Source organism: Odocoileus virginianus, chromosome 33 (assembly GCF_023699985.2).
Source record: "Odocoileus virginianus isolate 20LAN1187 ecotype Illinois chromosome 33, Ovbor_1.2, whole genome shotgun sequence".
Taxonomy (NCBI): Eukaryota; Metazoa; Chordata; class Mammalia; order Artiodactyla; family Cervidae; genus Odocoileus; species Odocoileus virginianus.
Window position 1 is genome coordinate 35581392 of NC_069706.1, and position 20646 is coordinate 35602037.

Here is a 20646-nt window from a genome sequence, read left to right on the forward strand (position 1 = left end):
GTAGTCCTTGTATTCGTTTAACCTTCCGGCCTCAGTGTAGCCATCTACAAAATGGGGCCTGTAGGTGGTCATACAGATAGACCGGAGTGATAGGAACAAACGGGAAGTAGTGTTATAATCCCCACCACTATTACTGTACAGGCTCCTTGCTAGGTCCTGAGAGAAGGGGAAGGCGAAGATGCGTCAGGATTTGATTCTTTTGTCAAAAACAGAGAGAGTTACACAGTATTCTAACGGAAGTCCCAGGTGCTCAGCGTCACAGAGGAGGAGAGAGAGGTGCCGTGGGAACTGGTGGGACTAGAGGGTGAGGTGTCGCTGGGCTGGAGGAGAGGTTATGTGGAGTAGACCGCCCCGCAAATCCCTGTCGAGTAACAGCTCAACTCTGCAGAGAGAAACTGCTCACTACGACAGGCTTGGGGAAAACGCCGGCTGCGACCCCAGGAATTCTCCACGGGAGAATCCAGGCTGCGGCCTGGCAACTCTGCGTGTGGCCTCCGACCCCGCCCCACCCAGTTCAGATGGCAGTGCCTGCAGGGCCCCAGAGTCGCCCCGTCTTTCGTCGGCTATGCCCGCCCGCCCACCCACGTCTGTGAGCTGCAGCTCCTCCCCGTCGTGCATGTTACCCACCACGGTGCTGCCCTGGCTCACCAGGGGCACTCCTTCGGGTTGGGGACCAGCAGCAGCCTTTCTGCAAGAAAGCAGATTAGCAGGCTGGTGATGCGTGGTTTCCTTCTGTTTGGTTTTTTTAAAAGATTTTTTTTGACCTGGACCAGTTTTCAGTCCTTTGTTGAATTTATCACAATATTGCTTCCGCTTTATGTTTTGTCTTTTTGGCCCTGAGGCATACAGGATCTTAGCTCCCTGACCACAGGGATCGAACTCACACCTCCTGCTTTGGGAGGCGAAGTCTTAACCACTGGAATGCCAGAGAAGTCCCTCTGTTTTCATTTTTAAGCTCTACCTCTAAATGCCTCCCCGTGCCATGTATGATGGTGTTATTGTGGTGGTCACAGAGCTGAATACAACGTGCTCCGTGCCCCTTGAGGTCACCTGGACTCAAGGAGGGACTTGAATGAGGCATGTGAGGAACTCTGGAGTGACAGGAGGGTCTCAGGAATGTGGCTGTACCCTTTGTCACTTGGCCCAGGACCTGGCACCTAGTAGACAACTAGTAGATGTTTCTGGAATAAATGAATGCACATCTTTCTATTCTCTCTCCTGTAAAAACCAGGTCATGCTCAAAGGCAGAAGTAAACCAAAGATTGCAGCAGGTAGTAATAATCACTTGCATATAATATGTCTGGGGTGTTGTCACTTTTACAAAGAAACACACTCACTTCTATTTTTCTTCAGATATGTGCCCCTCTTGTTCTGTCTTTTTCACTTTTGGAAGAGACATGGATGCAAGAAATATTGTCCTTTCCTTTTCTCTCTACCGTTGAGAGAAACTACAGCCTGAGAAGGAACATAACTGGTGCCTGCCACTCTGCTCCAGGGTCAGGAAGGCAGTAGGGCTTGGTGGGGAGTGTGGTAGACAGGAGAGCTTGAGCTCCATCCAAAGGGCCCACTAACACTCAACTTCCCCGACTCGTGCCACATGCCTCTCTCCCTCTGGACCTTAGCTTCTGAGCAGGTCTGCCATGGACAGTTGAGCAGGTTGTTGGCTGCACGAGGGCATCCAGCTGAGGGCAGGAATGCAGTCTGCTTGCTGAACTGTGCCCAGGGTGGACTGTGTCCACATGCAGTGGTCCTGGGCTGACCTCTCTGCTGCTGTCTGAGCAAGACACGGAAGGTGTGCACGCATGCTCAGTTGCTCTGTCGAGTTTGACTCTGTCGAGTTTGCTACCCCGTGGACTGTAGCCTGTCAGGCTCCTCTGTCCATGGGATTTTCCAGACAAACATACTGGAGTGTGCTGGCCATTTGCTTTTCCAGGGGATCTTCCCAAGCCAGGGATCGAACCTGCGTTTTCTGCCTCTCCTGAATTGGCAGGCAGGTTCTTCACCACTGAGTCACTTGGGAAACCCAGACAAGGAGTCAGGGGAGGAGGCAGGTGGATCTAAAGCCCTGCACCCCAGGTCCATGTCTCAACCTTGGCATCTCAAAGCCCCATCTGTGAAATGGGCCAGCAATGGTGTGAAGCCTCATAGGCTATTGTGAAGGTGGGTGTGAATTGAGCTTTGAGAAACTTCCCTGTAGCCTCTTCACATAATTCTCAACTAAAGAGGTTTGTGTAGAACCACAGAACCCCTCCACGCACAGGAAATTCTTTTGTTATTGGAAATAGTGGAAAAGCAGTTAAGGGACGATGAGGGAGACGTGAAGATCTTTACTGACAAGCTCAGGGTTCCTGTTGGAGAGAATCTGGTAGAAAATGTGGTAGCTCCTCTTGGCTGCTTGCCCTGAGATGACACAAGATTTCTCCAAGAGATCTGGGAAAGAAGAAGCCAACGTGCCCGTGAGTTCAGCCCATTCTCCCTGGAGTGCAGGGCTCCCCTCCCCATAGAGCCCAGGGCCATGTCCAGGCATGGGCCCTCTTCCCTCTCCCCCAGACCCATGGCCAGGGCAGGGGGCTGGCTCCTGAGGGAGGGGGACCCGGGAGTAGGGCTGATCTCCCGCGCGTGAGCCAGGCTATGCTCAGCTGGGCCCCGCGCTTGAGTCCTTCTGCTGCTATGTGGGAATTCTCAGTACTTTTGGAACAAGGGGCCCATGCTTTCACTGTGCGCTGTACCCCATAATGGTAGCTGGTCCTGCCCCCCAAAAGCCCTGTGAAAAAGGCCTGACTCACAGCTCTCGACGTCAGCTCCCGCCAACTTGCCCGTAGCTCCAAAGTGGATCCAGATGAACTTGCCCTGGGCAGGGAGGGTCATGAGAGAGCACGTGTGGCCCTCCAGACCAAGCTTGTCACCTGGTCCCTCACTGGCTGCGGTCGCTCATTGACCCCCCCCACCATGCCGTGTCCCCCACCCCCGAATTCTAAGGGTACTGAAGGAAGGTGACTGGGCCAGAGGTGGCGTTGCATGGAGTTGTGGATTTCCCACTCGGACAGGCAGAGAAGGAAGTGGGCAGGTCTTGGAGCTAAACCTATGGCCTGGGGGTAGCCTGCAGCTTTGGGGCATCTTATGGAGCAGAGGAGTGCCCTGCAGGAGAGGCTAGGACCCTCTGGAATTCCACCCTAGGCAGGCGTACTGGGAATTATCAGTCCTGAATATTCATTGGAAAGACTGATGCTGAAGCTGAAACTCCAGTACTTTGGCCACCTGATGCAAAGAACTGACTCATTAGAAGAGACCCTGATCCTGGGAAAGATTTAAGGTGGGAGGAGAAGGGGACAGCAGAGGATGAGATGGTTGGATGGCATCACCGACTCAACGGGCATGAGTTTGAGTAAGCTCCGGGGATTGGCAATGGACAGGGAGGCCTGGCGTGCGTCAGTCCACAGGGTCTTAGAGTCGGACACGACTGAGTGACTGAACTGACTGACACATAGAGGGTGCTGTTCCACGTCTCCTTAAAGAGAGACACTGAATCAGTCAAGGACAAACTCTCCTGGAAATCGGAGTCTCAGCGTCTCCATCATCTTTTGTCCTCACCTCCTCCCCGCCCAGCCCTCTTCCCCAGGCAGTGAGAGGCCCTGCTGACCCCAGCAGGAGATACGCGGTCAGCAGGGAAAGGCAGGGCACCACTGATCGTCCATGACCCAGCTCCCACCAGACAGGCTTCAGGGCCACCAGACAGCGCCTCTCCTGCATCCCGCCGCCGTGGGGCCCCTGGGTGGGGGTGGGGGGATCAGCCTCCAGCCGCTGCAATCTCTGGGTTCCTGTTCTGACTTCTTAGTCCTTCCATCACCGTGTGCCCACTTCTCTGCACTCAAGGCCCCTGGATTTAAATACTGGATTGGACTCTTTTTGTTTTTTAAAGCATTATTTATTATAAACCATTTTGTTTTTATTTATTAATATTTTTTGGCCGCGCCTGCATGACTTGTGGGGGTGTCTTAGCTCCCCAGCCAGGGATTGATCCTATGTCCCCTGGGTTGGCAGTGTGGAGTCTTAACCACTGGACCGCCAGGGAAGTTCCTGACCGATAACGATCTCTGGGAAGGAGATGCTGGGACTTGTGTCATCCCGCTGGTGAGTGTCAGTCAGCTCTGATTTCCTCCCTCGGGACGGGGTGATAATGCCTTTCCCACCACCCTGGGGTCACCTGCCAGCGTCACACTGACGAAGCTGGAGGAGGTGTTGCTTCTGGTGGTCTTGGCGTTCCTGAACGCTTCTAGTACAGGGTTTGCCTGGATGACTTGCTCCTCCAGGGGCCCCGACCCAGAGAGAAACACCAGGTGGGTTGGTCTGTTGGCTGCTGCCTGGGAACCCAGGGCTTTCAAATGACAGTGGTGTGTGTGCCAGGAACCCAGGAGATGCATGGCCTTGGGGAGGCGAGGAGAGAAGGACTGAGGGGCGTGGGAGGAGGGCCACCACCTGAGGACTGTCCCCCTGCAGCCCCTGCCCTCGGAGCCCCCCTGCCAGATGACAGGCCTTGATTCTTAGCTGCTGTTTCTTTCCTCTGCTCTTGGCGGAGGGACTCCTGTGTGAACCTTCAAACCCTTCCCTGGGCATCCCTGGTGCTCCTCCAAAGTCTTCCTTCCCTCTCTGTTGGCTTTTCACAGTTGCCGCTGGCCCAGCTAGTGCTCCCTGAGCCCTGGGGCCACCAGGCCTGCAGAAGCAGCTTAGCCAGGAGCTGGCGGTCCCTTCTCTCCCCTGCCAAGCACACGGGGCTCTGGCGCGGCACTTCTAGGGGCAGATGTGGCCTGGGGCATCAGAGTCTGTGCAGGGGTCAGCTCCAGGTCTGCAGCCATCTTCTCCTCATGGGACTCCACCCAAGTCGCTTATCTCTAAGTGACCATCTCCTCATCTGTCAAGTGGCCCTAACCCAGAGAGCAGCTGTGAGGGTCACAGGGCTCTGCTGTGTGGACCCAGAGACCCCAAGTGTCCCCAGACGGCCCTCCCTTCCCATCCGAGGACTGTTTGCCGGTTCCTCCGATGTTGCCAAAGTATGGGATGATTTCTTCGTGTTCTCGGTCTTGCCGGCACCAGATTCTCCCCTGCAGGCGGAGAGCAGGAGCAGACGCGTGAAGGGCAGAGAGGGGAGTGGCTGCAGAGAGGCAAAGCGATGCAAGGTCCAGGCTGGGCATCTTCACATCCCAGCCATCCGGCCAGACAGGGTGGGGCCGGAGGGGACATGGGCCCTGAAACCCCTCACCCCAGCTCAGTTGAGCAGATGCAGCCTTACCCTGCTAGGCCCACTTGTTCGCAGCCTGCAGATTTCCATACAAAGTCCCCCCAATTAATTCTAAGAAGGCTTAATTACATGTGTAAGACACAGACCTAATTACATGTCTATAGACTGGGAGGCAGGAGGGACACTTAAGTGATTAGCGTAGACTGGTTTTCACACTTTGTAGGGAGGGAACAGTCAACAGGAAGATGTAATTAGAAAACACTTAGAAACTCAACATTTGGCATCACCCTAGCCTTGCCGCCTGCATCTCCCTACATCCTGCCCGGCTTGGAGCGTAGCTGCAGTGGCCCGCGGACAAAGAAGAGCTAGGATCCCGTGGGGTCTGAGGCGACAGGCCTGTCGCTGCAGCCCACATCCTTGCCGAAGGGCCCAAGAATTTACCAGCCACTCCGTTTCTACCAGCCCCATCCCAGAAAACTGCCTAGTCGTAAGCAACATAAATAGTAACATTAATAAAAATCACTTTGCACTGCATGACAAAGATGGCCCAGGGAATGGTTAAGGGTTGACTTGAGTTCTGGACATTATTTAGCTCGTTATCCCATGTTTTTGTGATGCTTAAATGAGATGGGGTGTGAGGTAGGGCTGGTACTTAGCAAGTGCACTCACCAAGCAATATTAAAAAAAAAAATCTTCAGTGGGTGATGAGGGATCAAGGTTGGGACTGGGTAGCACGGGGGTCTTATGCATTTGGAGCCCCAGCGGCAAAGGGATTTTTCTTGCCCCGCCATGTCAGACCCGGCAGCCCCCTCCTGTCCCCCCCCCCCCCCACACCCATCAGCCTATTGTGGTAGGTGCTGTCCTAGATGGAGAAGAGGTGGGGTGACATCTCCGTGCATGCTTCTTGCCTTCGTACATGTTGGCCACGCGGGCCCCGTGGATGGGCTGCCACCGGTAGGGGCTGACTGTCACGCGGAACAAGCCCGAGTAGGTCTGGTGGGAGGAAAGGAAGAGGATTAGCTGGCCCTTCTCCCGACACCCTCTTCCCTCTGGACCCCGGCCCGTCGCAGAGCATCCTGGCTGGAGCACCCTGCCAGCCTGGAAGGATTCCGTGATGCTCTCTCTCAGAGCAGAATCTATGTCTGACTCTTTATCCAGTAGGCAAAACCAGGCTTCTCTTTACTATGTATCTGTTGCATTTTCTTTTGGTCTAATTATTGGGTTGGCCAAAATTTCACTAGGGTTTTTTGTAACATCTTACGGGAAAACCAGAACGATCTTTTTGACCAACCCCAGTATCCGACTTGATAACATAATCGTTTCTACGGACAAATATGCAGCAAAACGTCCCCCAGCTGCTAAGTGCCCGCCCCCTCCTCCCAGAAGGAAGCACTGTGTTGGTTTCTAATATCCTTTTCTCATAGTATACAAATAAACCCAGAGATAACGTTCTTATCCCCTCACCTTGTTCTTAAAGCAAATAATCGTCTTCTAGGATACTGATTATTATTTTTTTTTAGCGGAAAAAATTTTTTTGAGGCATGGTTGATTTACAATGTTATGTTCATTTCTGCTGTACGGCAAGGTGATTCAGTTATATGTATATATTCTCTTTCAGCATCTTTTCCATTATGGTTACCACAGAATATTGAATATAGTTACCTGTACTGTCCAGTAGGACCATGTTGTTTACCCCTCCTGTAGATAAAAGCTTGCATGTGCTAATCCCCGAGTCCTGCTCCTTCCCTGTCCCACTCCGTACCCATCCCCTTTGGCAACTACCAGCCTGTTCTCAGTGTCTCTGAGTCTGTTTCTGTTCCGTAGACATGTTCATTTCTGTCCTGTTTTAGATTTCACATACATGATACTGTTTCATATCTTGACTTTTGGATTTATTTCACGGGGGAGGTTTTCCCTGACAGTTCAGGGAGTTCTTACTTTGTGGACACAATCCGCCAACTGGTGGGCAATAGGGATTGGGCTACTCTTAAGAAGATATTCTTTTACCCTATGGCAATTTTTTCAGGAAATCATCCCATTAAAAAAAAAAAATCAGAAAAACCAGTGAAGTTGTGAAAGAAATTATTTGAGGGCAGAAAATGGCCACATCCGTGGGTCCCAAACTTCTCCTGGTGGACGTTCACACTGACCTCTTTTGCCTCCACTCTCTGCCTCTCTTCATGTCAACTGGAAAAGTTTCCATTTTGGTCCAAGCCGGGTACACACCCCCAGCTTCTCCTTAGCAGAGCTGCATTATATTGCATTTTAAAAGGAACCTTATTAAATAGAAAGCGACCCAAAGAAAAAGGAGCTAAGAGGAGGCAGAGAACCCAAGTGAAGACGTAACAGGATGATGCACTGTGTCTCAGCCGGGATCCAGCCACTGAGTCGCTCTTTCCCTCCAGCCCTGTCTTGGGGGTTGGGGTGGGGCAGAGGGAGCAGACCAGAAGCGAGTCCTGTCCGTGTTTGGGCCAGGAGGAAAAGGAGAGGCCCCCCACCGCCCTCGCAGGAGGGACACCAGAGGGCGGCTGCCCTGCCTACCCCAGTATTTCAGTTAGTGGTTAACGGGGGTGTTTGGGTTCAAGAGGAGACTCCTGCCCTCTCCACAGACTGCAGGCCACTCTCCACAGAGCCTGCAGTCCCTTCGCGCAGAGTCGTGGTGTGGCCGCCCTTGGGAGCAAGCGCTCAGCTGCAGAGGGGCTCTGAGCAAGCCCAGGCCCTGAGCTTGACCTTGAGCCCACACGGACATTCTCCATCCAAGCTCAAGGAGCAGCCAGGCTGCAGACGTGGCTCTTCCCAGACTGAAATCCAGTGATGCCCCAACAGCCTACAGGCCCAGCAAATGACCCCGAGTTTTCCAGAGACCCTCCAGCACCGCCTGTAGCTCTGGTGCTGCCGAAGATCTGAATCTGGAACTGAAGCAGTATTGAAGTAGGGCAAGGGGAAGAAGCCAGCAGCAGCTCTCTTGTCACCAAAGCCCAGGGAAGGGAAGTCCCCTGACCTTGAAACTGGGCCCCAGCTCACCCAGTCCTACCAGATTGCCTCTTTCCTTTCTAGTAAAGACATCTAGTTAGGCAGACACGTAAACTTCCTGATATCCCAGTTTTGAGTTTAGCCTCCAGCACCTTTGGGAAGTCTTAGGATTTCCAAGACAGTTAAGGGACCGATGATGACTCACTGTGCTGATCCTAGCAAAGTACTTGTCGAGTGAATGAATGCTTGAATGGATGGACAGAAGGAAGGGAGAAATGAAAGATGGAAGAATGGTAGGAAAGGAAAGATGAATGGATGGATGGAGGATGGATGGGCGGACAGGGAAAGACATTTAATGAAGCTGTATGACGTCACTGGGTGGAAATGATGTTTTGATTGGGGGGTTTGCTGGGATGGGTCAGGAGGAGCACTTGTGGATGACAGCCTCAGCAAAGGGTGTATCAGCTGCCCACAGAGATCGTACCATCACTGAGGTGCCAAAGCCTCAGGGTGGAAATTCTGATCTGTCAAAAGCATGGTCCCTCTGCCCTTGTCCCAGACATAACACGCATGGGTTGTTGGGGAGGGGATTGTCCCCTCCCTGTCAGGAGAGAGGCCAAAGAACTGCAGCCAGCGCCTCCTCCCCACCCTGGCCCTGACACTCATATAGATCCTCATGTTGATGTAGCATTGACGCAGATTGTCCAGGACGCTGGCCTCGTTCAGGAAAGTCATATCAGCCATGTCACTGGCTTGGTAGAATTTGGGATGGTTCGTCTGCTGGATGTCATCTTTCTTCATGATGAGCATCTGGGGGTCAAAACACAGCACACGCATCAGGACATAGTACTGTCTCACCACCACGGCGGCATCAGGCAGAGTACCACCCACTCTCTGGCGTCGTGCAAAAAACTGGATCAGTGGGTCCAACTCCTGGTGCAGCCGTGTCCCATCGAGTTGGGACGGGGAGGAACATCCATGGCCCTCTGGGCTCTAGGTGCCTCCCCTCTGAAGTAGGGATGACAGTGGCTTCCTTGGCTGGTTGCTGGGAGGATTATATGAACTGAAGAGGCATCAAGTAAAAAGACCTTGATGTTCCCTCCCTATGTTCAGAGTACCTCCAACCAGTGCTTCTCTTTCAGCCAAGTCCATTCCGGTAGCTGAACTTGCTCATTGATCCCAGGGAGCCTATGCAGAGATGTGACTCTTGGCCCTCTGCCTTGAGAATTAGCAGTGGTTTCTAAATAGCAATGAACTTTTCCATTAAAAAAAGTCATTCCCCCTGCTCCCACTAAACCACCTTGAAGGATAAAATTGAAAGCAAGCTAGCAAACAAGACCAAAAAGAAAAAAAGACAACAATGATGAACATTAGATATTTTAGGGTAAAAATAATACAACCAATTCCCATCCCCACCCTGCACCCCAGCTTTGCCTCTGTAAATGAAAACTAACACCAGCTCTTACGTGGCAGCATCTGGGACCAGAGCTCAAGGCATGTGATCGAGAAAACAAATATCTTTCTGCTGCCTGAAGCCTGAGATGTGAGGCTCAAACACCTACTGGGATTTCTGGGACTTTTAATAATTTATGAGTTCAACAGGCAAATAATTTGAAATCTTGACGGCTCTGGAAAATCCACCCAGTAATGGTCACCACGCCCACAGTAAATCCAGCTAGGTTTCAGTCAGGGTCCATTTCTGGTAATTTCCTGATCTCTGGGCCTCACCCACAGGCAAACACTTGTCTTTCAGCCCCAGCAGAGAATTGGAATTCTGTGCCTTTATCATTAAGAGCCAGATGAGTCGGTCTTTTCCGTCCCAAACCCTGCTGTATGCGTGTCCACTGCAGATGCTCCCAGAAGTTGTGTGTCCTTAAATTGTGCCCAAACTGGGGCCTCTGGCGCTTCGCTCTCATCATCCATTATTCCTGGCAACACTGCAGCGCCCTGACCTTCTGAGAAGGATGCTTCTCCCGCAAGTTAATCTTGACTTTCATATTCAAACCAACTGGACCCCAGCGGCAGCCTCATTTTTCCTGTGGCCACTCCTCTCAAAGAGGGGCAAGGCACAGAGTAAAGCTTAGATATTGCCAAGTTCTGATCATGGAAGGTCTCTGTGCCCTTATTCCTGAAATTACCCAAGGGCTGATCACATGCACCCCCCACACCCCCACCCCCCGCAGCCCACGTGGAAGATGAGGTGATGCTGTGGAAGGGGCATGGACGTTGGAGCCAGACACAGTAAGCTTTGGGGTTTTTTTCCCCCAGATTTGTCAGTTTTATTTTTTTAAGCTTTTAATTTTATATTGGAGTATAGCCAATTAAGAGTATCGTGATAGTTTCAAGTGGACAGCAAAAGGACTCAGCCATACATATACACGTATCCATTCTTCCCGAAACTCCCCTCCCATCCAGGCTACCATGTAACGTTGAGCAGAGTTCACTGTGCCATATAGTAGGGCCTACCTTGTTGGCCATCCGTGTTAACTACAGCAGAGTGTACATGCCGACCCCAGACTCCCTATCTCTTCCCCCTACTCTGGCACCTGGCAACGCTAAGTTTGTTCTCTGTGAGTCCAGATGCAGCAAGCTTTGAATCTGAATTCATCACTCACTGTCTTTGTGGCTGTAGGCAAGTTACCTAAAATCTCTTTAATCTTCTGCCAAATAGGGTTCATTCATCCTACTACCATAAGGTTATTAAAAGGATTAAGCAAAATATCCAGTGCCTCCCCGGGAGTCTGCCCCAGGTGAGGGGTCTCCTAAACCAAATTTTCCAGCCACTCTCCGAAGTCCGTCCTTGTCGCTGGACACAGTGTGGACCAACAGAGAGGGCTGTGTAGTAAACCAGCTATACGGGGAGGAAAAAAAAAATCCATGATTTGTAGCTTTTGTCAATTCCACCATGGCTGACACCAGGACGCCAAAGTTTTAACGACCACCTGCAAAGCCCCCGAATGTTTAGGGTTGGATCCTTTCAAGCCAGGACAAGGCAGCCCCAGCTCGGCACCACCACGCAGCAAGGGGCTCGGTGCCACCGTCTGTAGCTCATGACACTGGAGAGCTCAGCTGGGTTGCCCAGGGCATTCCAGGTCCTGTCTCACAGTCCTCACGCCATCATGGGCACATCACACAATTCCCAAAGGATGGGATGCTCCTTCTCACTCTTGATGGGATGCTCCTCCTCACTCTTAGAAAATTGATTCCACATGAGAGCTGTCTGGGGCTTTAAAGATAAGTAACTCTCATGATGGGCTTCCTAGGTGGCTCAAGTGGTAAAAAGTCTGCCTGCCAATGCAGGAGCTGCAGGAGCTGCAAGTTTGATCTCTGGGCCAGGAAGGTCCCCTGGAGGAGGACATGGCAACCCACTTCAGTATTCTTGCCTGGAGAATCCCACGGACAGAGGAGCCTGGCGGGCTACAGTCCATGGGGTCGCAAGGAGTTAGTCGGATATGCCTGAAAGAACTGAGCGCGCACACACACACAACTCTCGCTATGATCTCTTCCGCACATTCACTGATTTACAGAGCATTCAAAGTACTTTCATGTCCTATCACATTCGAATCTCTACTGTAAGAAAACCAAAGGTCAGAGAGGGAAAGTGTTTTGCTCAGGGCCCCACAGACTGAGTGTCATTGAGTCTGCACTTGAACCCAGCACAGGGGACTCAGAGGCATCTGTTCTTCTTGCCACCCTGCCTCTCGAGTCCTGGGGGTTCACCACTCCTAAAGATCAGTTTCATCCTGGGGATCATTTCCCACCCACCTGGTTGGTGATCGTCTTCATGGTGACTTGGTCACCCTGTTCAGACTGGTTCTCCCCAGCGACAAAGCCTTCCTTCTCATCCTTGACCCAGCTGGACCTCTTGATGTCATAGGGCTTGTTCATGGCTTCGATCCTCCCCTTATCGGGAGGTGTCAAGAAGGGCATCTGGTCCACATTAGCCCCACATTCACCTTTGTATGCACTGGGCATCGTGGCTCAGCTGAGGGAGGAGCAGAAAGGAACCACTGGTGGGAGCCAGGGCTTCCGTGGGTGCTAGAGGAAAAAGAGAGGATGGTTTACAAAACTGTTGTACAGGCTGGGGCTGCTTCTCTCATGCCACTTTCATTGTCTTGGTGCTATTAGGTCTTAATAACCAAGAATGATGTCTTCCCAGGTGGTGCTAGTGGTAAAGAATCTACCTGCCAATGCAGGAGATGCAAGAGGCAAGGATTCGATCCCTGGGTCTGGAAGAACCCCTGGAGTAGGAAGTGGCCACCTACTCCAGTAGTCTTGCTGGGAAAATCCCATGAACAGAGGAGCCTGGTGGGCTACAGTCCACTGGGTTGCAAAGAGTCCAACACGATTGAGTGACTAAGCACACACATACCACTGAGAATAACAAATAGACTGATAACTCCTCAGAGTTGTGTTCCCCCAGCCACCACACAACGCTTCTGCGTCTGTGGTCCCATATGCCCCCACACTAAGGCTGTGAGGTAGGGATCAGGGATTTGATGTTATGGAGGAGAAGATGATGACCAAGAGAGGTTAAAGCATGGACTTTTAACCATGAAATGGGACGAGAAAACAATTACCATTTGGTTTTCATTTTCCCTTAAGGTCTGAGCAGAGGTCACAAGCCACCACAGTCCTGCTCTACTGTGGCCTGCCCAAAACAGAAATCACAGCTATTCTCCTTTCACAGTAGCATGGCTGCAGGCATCTCTAAACATGACTTACACTCATCTCAACTTTGAAATGATGGTCTCATGAGAACCTCAATTAGAAGTTATTTAAATCTACTAATAGTAAAGTCTACTTTGAAATGTTATATCACAAACTGATTTTTAAAAATACTTTGATAACTGAATTTTAATACCCCTGGTTTCCTTTGTGACCCTACAGAGTTTATTTTGTGCATTTAAAAACACTAATCTGAGCAGAGGTCCACAGGCTTTACCAGATGCTAAGTGAGTCCCTGGTGCTGAATAATTGTCCCGGCTCAGTGATTATCTCTCTTAAGATGAGGCCAGCCCAGAGTCAAGGCTGGGCCTCTTGGTTTCCAAATGCAGGCAATCTCTCAGGAAGGCAGAGGACTGGGGACTTTCAGTAGTAAAGAGAGAAGTCAGGGGCATCCCAGTCTGTCTTAAGTGTGAAGGACCTCCCTGGAGGTTTGGGGAGCAGGTGGTTCTGAGCCCCTTTGCCAGCAGTGCTGTTCTCAAGCCAAGGGGACAGCCTTCACCTTTAAGCTGGAGATGGAGGCTCTCACAATGGTGCTCCTGGACCCCTACTGCACTGAGGCATCCCTGGGGGAGCTCCAGCATTCCCTGCCAGGTTTTCCAAAAGAGGCCGAGTTGAGATAGGAAAGTGATGGAGGCAAAGCCAGACGCTTTCTCCTCTTCTCATCTCGGTGTGGTGTCCAGGTTAGAGAGTTCTGACTGAAGCCTGGGTTCCCCAACCCTTAAGCTGGTCCATTTCACAGAAAATGAGAATGAGAGAAGGGGTATCAGGGGTCCTGTGCCTTTGTGGACCACTGACCTCTTCGTCCATCTGGTGATGTCTGTGCTCTCATTGGACAAAACTTTAAATTCAGGTGAATAAAATGAGTAAGATCACCAAGGAAACAAATGACATCGAAATGTAATGAGCACAGTATTAAACATGCATGATATGGCAGTGCACGGCACTTCTTTACGAAGGTATCAGATAACACGACCTAACAGTGAAGGAGGACACAGAACAGGCTCTATCTTGAAAGCAGGACTCCATCTTGGGCCGGACTGTGGACTTTGAGCTCTATGCCCAGTATCTATGGAAACGACATACCAACTGGAAAATCAGGCCTTCCCCCCCCCACCCCCCTGCCCCCGCCCCCCCCCCCCCCACCGGAAGCCGTTGCCTAAAAGAATACCCTAATTATCTGTGTAGCCGAATAGAATCATACATTCTATTATGTTTATTGAGGTATGACCACAGGCCTGTTGGCAATTGTCCACTGTTAACTACCTAGGCTTAAGGCATATGATCACCGGTTAACTTTGAATGTATCTTTCTTTTTCCTTTATTCAGACTAGTTTCAGGGAAACTTATACACTTAGGGTATATAAGGTTTTCACAGAAACTGGTCGGGGTCCTTGGCTAAGAGGAGACTCTGCCTTGCAATAAACTGCATTCCACTGTCTGCACTGTCCTTCTGAGCCACCAGTGTAATAAACTGCACCCCACTGTCTGCACTGTCCTTCTGAGCGAGTTTTTTTCCCGGAAAGCGTGGCTATAACAACAGCAGGTCTAGTAACTTTTGTTTTAAAGCAGCCGTGAGAATTAACAATCTTTTGAGCTCTCTGCAATAACTGTGATATGATATGAAAATAATGGTGATTTCTATTGCTGACAAAGTCACAGGTACTGCTAATATGACTGTGATTTGTCACCTGTGTTAAAAAGGGGGAGGAAATGATACATTTCAGGTAAAGGTAGTGAACATCACGATGCAATTGTTTTCCTACTGAAGGCCCCCAAGCCCAGGGTAGGAACCCTACCTGATCCCTCCAGAGTCCCATCTCTGGTGGGGAGCATGGGGCTGGGAGGCCCCCAGTAGCTTTGGACAGTCTTCGTCCAGCATCTAGGAGACCAGGCTCTCAGCTCTGCCACAGTCACCCTGGGCAGCCCAGTGACCTCGCTGGGCGTCCCCCCACCACCTTCCTGGAAGATATGCTGTCTCGACTGTAGGGAGAACAAACGGAATGTAGAAAGAGTAAACATAACGCCATGATAGGAGGCAGAAGCAGGAAGACCAGGCCCTCACCCTGGCAACTAAGGCGACTATCAGGTCACCAAGACACAACCAGTCAGAGACTATCAGGCCACCCAGATACAGCCAATCAGAACTTGTTACGGAAAGATCCCGCGCGCGCGAATGTCTGACCAATGAAAAGACCCCCGCGAACATGTAACCAATCCGCTTCGCTAAATGACCCCTGCTTATGTTTGAAATTGGATGTTCTATAAATATGGGTAGAAAACCGGGCTCGGGGCTCTCAGCCTGTGCGCCACTGCGTTGGACACAGCGGGGGCCCTAGCTCGAGCTAGCAATAAACTTCCTTTTTGCGTTTTGCATTGTCTCTTGGTAGCTTTTTTCTCTTCCCGCTCGGGGGTTCGGAATCGGGCATAACATTTGGGGGCTGTCCGGGACCCCCTTGGCGAGGAGAAAAACCCTCCCGGACAGAAGGAAAAACCCCAAACCCGGAAACGGACCCAGTGGGTCAGGGAAACCCAGTGAAAAAAGGGGCCGTGGGGAAAAGCGGGGGGGGAGCCTGGTGCGGGGAAACTTTTCCTGCGGTGTGAGCCCAAGGCCCAGCAAAAAGGGGCCGGGGGGGGGCAGGGGGGGAAACCGGCTCTGCGGAGAAAAGGGTTTTCTTTGCCCCTTTGACCCCGCGGAGTTCCCGTGGACCCTTTTTGGAAGTTGAGTCTTTTTAGGGGCCGGGGACCCCAAACCCCCCAGAGACCTAGCATTTGGGTTGTGGGCCGAAAAATTTGGTTTGTCCGTGTGTTTGTTGCGCCTTTCCCGGGTTTGTTTTGGGGCCCGGCTTTTGTCTCGTTTTCTTGTTTTTTTGGGGGTGTGCCCTTTTGTATTTCGTTTTTTTGATCTGATTCAATTTCCAAATCTCTTTGGGGCTTCAGTGGGGGGGGCGAAAAATTGTGAGGGAATTAAAGAGTCCGGGCCCAGGGCTACATTTGGGGGGATTTAAAGGGCCCCAAAAAAAATTTAACCCAAAGGTAACTGGAGCCCGCCCGGGGGGAACCCCCCCTTTAATATTCAAAATAAAGAACGTGGCAAAAAAATTTTGGGTGGGGGCCCGGGTCAGGCACTTAGACCCGCTAGGGCGTGCCCCTTAAAGGACTCCCGTGAAAAGTAAGGGGGTCAGGGGAAAGGGCCGGGAAACCCCTAGGGTGCCCCCCACCCAAAAAAAACTTAGTGCCAAAGCAGGACATAAAATTTCCCAAAAGATACCAAAAACCCAAAATTTTGGCCGCCCCATCCTGATAGGATTTTTGGTGGTTTTTTCCCAGGATTCTCTTTTTCCCCCCTTTTCTTCCATCCACTTGTTTTTAAAACTTTGGGCCCGGGAAAATTCTCCACTTTTTCTCTCATGACTGATCTTTTTTCCGGATGGGGAGAGCCAGGGTATAACTTGTCTTGTCAGTAAAGAAAAAGAAAAATTTAAACAATTTTTTTGTTTGCAAAAAATTGGCCTCCCCTTCCAGGGGGGGTCCCCCCGGGGGGTACTTTTTCAGCCCCCATAATACGGGGTTTAAAAAAAAGAAAATGGCGCCGGGACCCGGGGGCCCACCCAGACCAGGCCCCTTTATTGGGGTTTTGGGACAAGTTTGGGTAAAAAACCCCAAACCAAACGGGTTTAAAAACCCTTTGTCCACAGAACTTTTAATCCCCCAGGCCCTTGGGTGGGGGAAACCCTCACTTCGGAAAAAACTAAAAGAAAAAAAAGGGGGCTAAAAAACCGGTTTTTTTCGGATGCCTCTTGCCCAAAAACCTAATGACTTGGAAACAGAAGAAAGGCCCCCCCCCTTATTTTTCCCCCTTTAAAAACCCCCCCGGGGTGGGGGGGAAGGATCGGGAAAAGGGCGGCAAGGGGCGACCCGGGGAGGACCAGCGCGGGGGGCCCGGGGGAAGGATGGGGAGATGGGAAAACATGCAAGACCCTGGGGCCCAAAGAGTACCGCCCACCCCACCGTTCAGGCCCCCCCCGTGGGGGGGGCCCAGCAAACCCGGGCGGAGAAGGGCCCTTTCAGTCGGGCCCCCTTTCCCCACGAGGGGCCCTTATCCCCAATTTTGAAAAAACAAAACCCCCCTTCTGGAAAGAACCCCCAAGGGCCTCATTGCCTTTGGGATTATTTTTTTAAATCAAAACCCCAAACCGGGGAGTTTGCCAAAAGTTTTTTAAGGATCTTCCCCCGGAGGAACGAGAGCGAATTGGCAGGGCCGAAAACGAGCCCCCGTGTCGAGGGGAAAGCCCCTACTATTTCAGCCTCATTGTGGACGAGGGGTTTTCCCCTTGCGCGCCCAAACGGGTTTCGAGCAGGGGGAAAGGTAGGGAGCGTCTCCGGTGTCCGGGCCAGCCTCTGGGGGTGGTGGGGGATCAGAAAGGAAACCCCCCCCAAATTTTTGGAAAAGGTAAATCTGGTGAGGCAAGGCCCCACTGAAAGTCCGACACCCTTCTTAAGAGGTTTTAATGAAGCTTTTAGACAATACAACCCAAAAACCAGTGACGAATGCGCGCCCCCGGGGAATAGCATTTGTAAAACCGGGCAGCTCCGACATAGAAAAAAAATTGCAGAAAATAGAGGGGTAGGAGAGAGACAATAAAAGACTTATTAAAAGCGTGGGAAAGTGTTTAAATAAACAGAGGGGACTGCAGAGGAAAGAGAAAAAAGGATTTAGAGGGGAAGAGAGGAATACCCGGGGGAAAGGGATCGGAAAAAAAAGATAGGGAGTATAGAGGGGGGGGAAAAACCCGGGAAAAACCCAGAAGGGTAGAAAGTTTTTTTTACGGGGAGAGAACAGTTAGGAGCGAGGGAGTTTTGGGGGGGAACAAGGGAAAGAAAGAGAAGTTAAAAAGGGACAGCCCTTTTAAAAAAGGGGACCCAATGGCATACTGAAAAGGGAAGGGGGGCCACTGGAAAAAGGGTTTGCTCTAAGAGGGGATAAAGGGAAAAAAACCCCCCAGGGGAGAAAAAGCCCCCCGAAAATCGGGCCTTAACATGAGAGAAACAGGGGACTAGGGGAGCGAGGTCGGTCCCCCTCCGAGTCCTGGGAAACCCCTAAATGTGGAGGGGAAACCCGTTGGTTCATGGTAGATACTGGCCCCCCCAAACCCATCTGTTTTGAAAAAAAAGGTGGGCCCCAATGTCAAAAAAAACCCGATAGACAAAGACCACGGGGAAAAGATATTGTTGGACCCAGAACAAAAAGAAAATTTTGGGGGGCCCTTTCCAGGTGTCCCATTTTTTTTTGGTTTGATCCAGAATGCCAGCCCCTATTGGGAAAGGGACTTGTTGACAAAAGTTAATGCCCCGTTTAAATTTTGACCCGGGGGGAAATCCCCAGCACGATGGACTTGGACGGGCCGATACATGTTTTAAATCTCTGGTTTAAAGGGGGGATAATACGGGGACTTTTTGTCCCCAAACCCCTTTCAGGGTTTTTGCACCAGAAGAACACCCGTGGGTCCATAAATCCCTTTTTGGGCCGGGGCAAAAACGGCAGGAATGGGAACGGGCCCCAAGCAGAGACTTTCGATCGCCCATCGAGCTAAAGTCAGGGGCGTTCCTGTGAGGGTGAAACATTTCCCCTTAAGACCCAGGAGGCTGGGCCCGGGAGATCACCCCCAAACATTCGCGGTCTTTTGGAAACCCGGAAATTTCCCAAGGCGGTCCCAAACCCCCGGGGAAACACCCCCTCGCCGGGAAGAAGCCGGGGGGCAGTTTTACAAAACCTGCCCCAAAGCCCTGCGAAAAGTAAACCGGGGGGGTTTTGAGTGACATCCCCCCACGTCCCAAACCCCCTTTTACCCCTGACAGTTGCTCCCTTGAGTACATTGGGTTTAAAACTGTGTGGCTTGAAAGATCCCTTTTTAGCTCCCCTGGGGCCCAGAGCCAGAAATTTTTGCTTTGAGGGGGCCCGAGGGGGGGGGGCCCAACCGGTTTTACATTTAAAACTTGGACCGCTCCCCAAGGGGTTCAAAAACCCCCCTCCCTTGGTTTAATGAGGCTCTGAGTGAGGCCTTATGAATATGGACTCCCCACCCAGAGGGTCTTTTGGGTTAAAATATGGATGACCTTATGTTGGCTAAAAACACCGGAGGGGGCATGCAGCTGGGGCCCGGGACCTTTACAAACCCGCCCTTGGGGGTATCGGCTAGGCAAAAAAGGCCAAAAAAACCCCGGAAAGGAGGTAATATTTGGGGTAAAAGTAGAAGGGGAACGAGGGGCAAACCCAGGCCATAAAAAAAAAATTTAAAAGTCCCAGACCCAAAGGGCCCCCCCGCCAGGTGGGGAAATTTTGGGGACTGTTGGGGAAATTGTAGACTGTGGATCATGGGGTTTACAGAGAAGGTGGGGCCTTTATATGAAAGAAGCAGAGAACCCCAAAAACTGGATGGATGACCCCTGAAACGGGTTTTCCCAAAAACCCCTTCGGGCCCGCCCACTAGAAACCCAAGTCTTCCCCTGCCAAACCCCAGCCCAAGCCTTTCCCAAACTGTTTTAGTTTGAAAAAGAAGGAATAAAAAAAGGGGGTCTTGGAGCCCCAAGGGGGAATAAAAAAAGGCCAGTAGCATCCCTGTGGGAAGCGTTTTGACCAGTGGGGGCGGGGGGCCCCCCCTTCCCTTGCATCATTGCAGCCTCCCCTCCTCGTCCGCGACCCCGAAAGTTGAGAAAATGGCCCAAAACTTCAGTCCCCCCCCCAACCCCATCAAAGGGGGTTTTTAAAAGCCCCGGGTAAGTGGATCTCAAGGGCCCCCCTTGAAAAAAATTTACCGGCCCGCTGCTCGATCCCCCAAGGGGTGGGTTTTTCCCGCCCCGTTCCTGAATAGCCACGCTCCAACCAAACCCCGGGAAAAAGGAACCTCCCCATGAGTGTAGTGAGATATGGTGGGGGCCCTTGGGGGCCAAAAAAGATTAACTGATGTGCCCTAAGAAAAAGTGAGGGGTTGGGTTTCCCCGATGGGGCAGTTTGTAAAAGAGGGGAAAAAAAAATCGGGGGCCGCCATGTTGAAAAGGTCGGGGCAGAGATATGGGCGGGAAACACCCCCCCAAAAATTCTGCACAGAAACCCGAATTGCTTCCCCTAATACAAGCTTGGGAGCGAGCAAAAGGGAAAAAGAGCCCCAATTTTCACGGACAGTCGATACGCCTTAGCACTGCCCACATCCGGGCCCATATACAAAAAAAAGAGAAATTTTGGACAGTGAGAGAAAAAAAATCAAAAATTTGCCCGGGGATTCACAGGCTCCTAAAAGCTGTCAATTGCCCGAAACAGTATATGTACACGTTCCGGGCACCAAAAAAAGGGAAAACCCAAAAGGGAGAGGTTAATCGGGGGGGTGATGCCGGGCCGCTCGGGGGCGCCAGCCAGATTTGTCGCCCCCCTTTGGGTGTGGAACTTCCCCCCCCGGTATGGGGGGCCCTTTCCACCCAAATTGGGGTACTCCCCCCCTTTATCTTTGATGGATCCTAAGGACACCCCCTTTGAAAGGGTAAAAACGTGATGGGACCGGGGGGCCCAAGGGCCGAACCCGATATGTGCCACCCCGGGTCGGTTTTTTTTGGGTTTTTTTGTTAAAAACCCCAAAACGCAAACCCCCAATTTGAGAGAAAAAAAGACTTTTACACTTTCTCCAGACGGCCTTTCCCCGAGGTTCCCCCCACAAAGG

At 51.6% G+C, this 20646-nt stretch overlaps 1 pseudogene; it reads right to left on the minus strand.

The window, feature by feature from the left end:
• LOC110141615 (myosin-16-like) overlaps positions 1–12240 on the minus strand; it is a 41304-nt pseudogene extending 29064 nt beyond the window's left edge.
• Positions 12241–20646: the final 8406 nt, after the last annotated feature.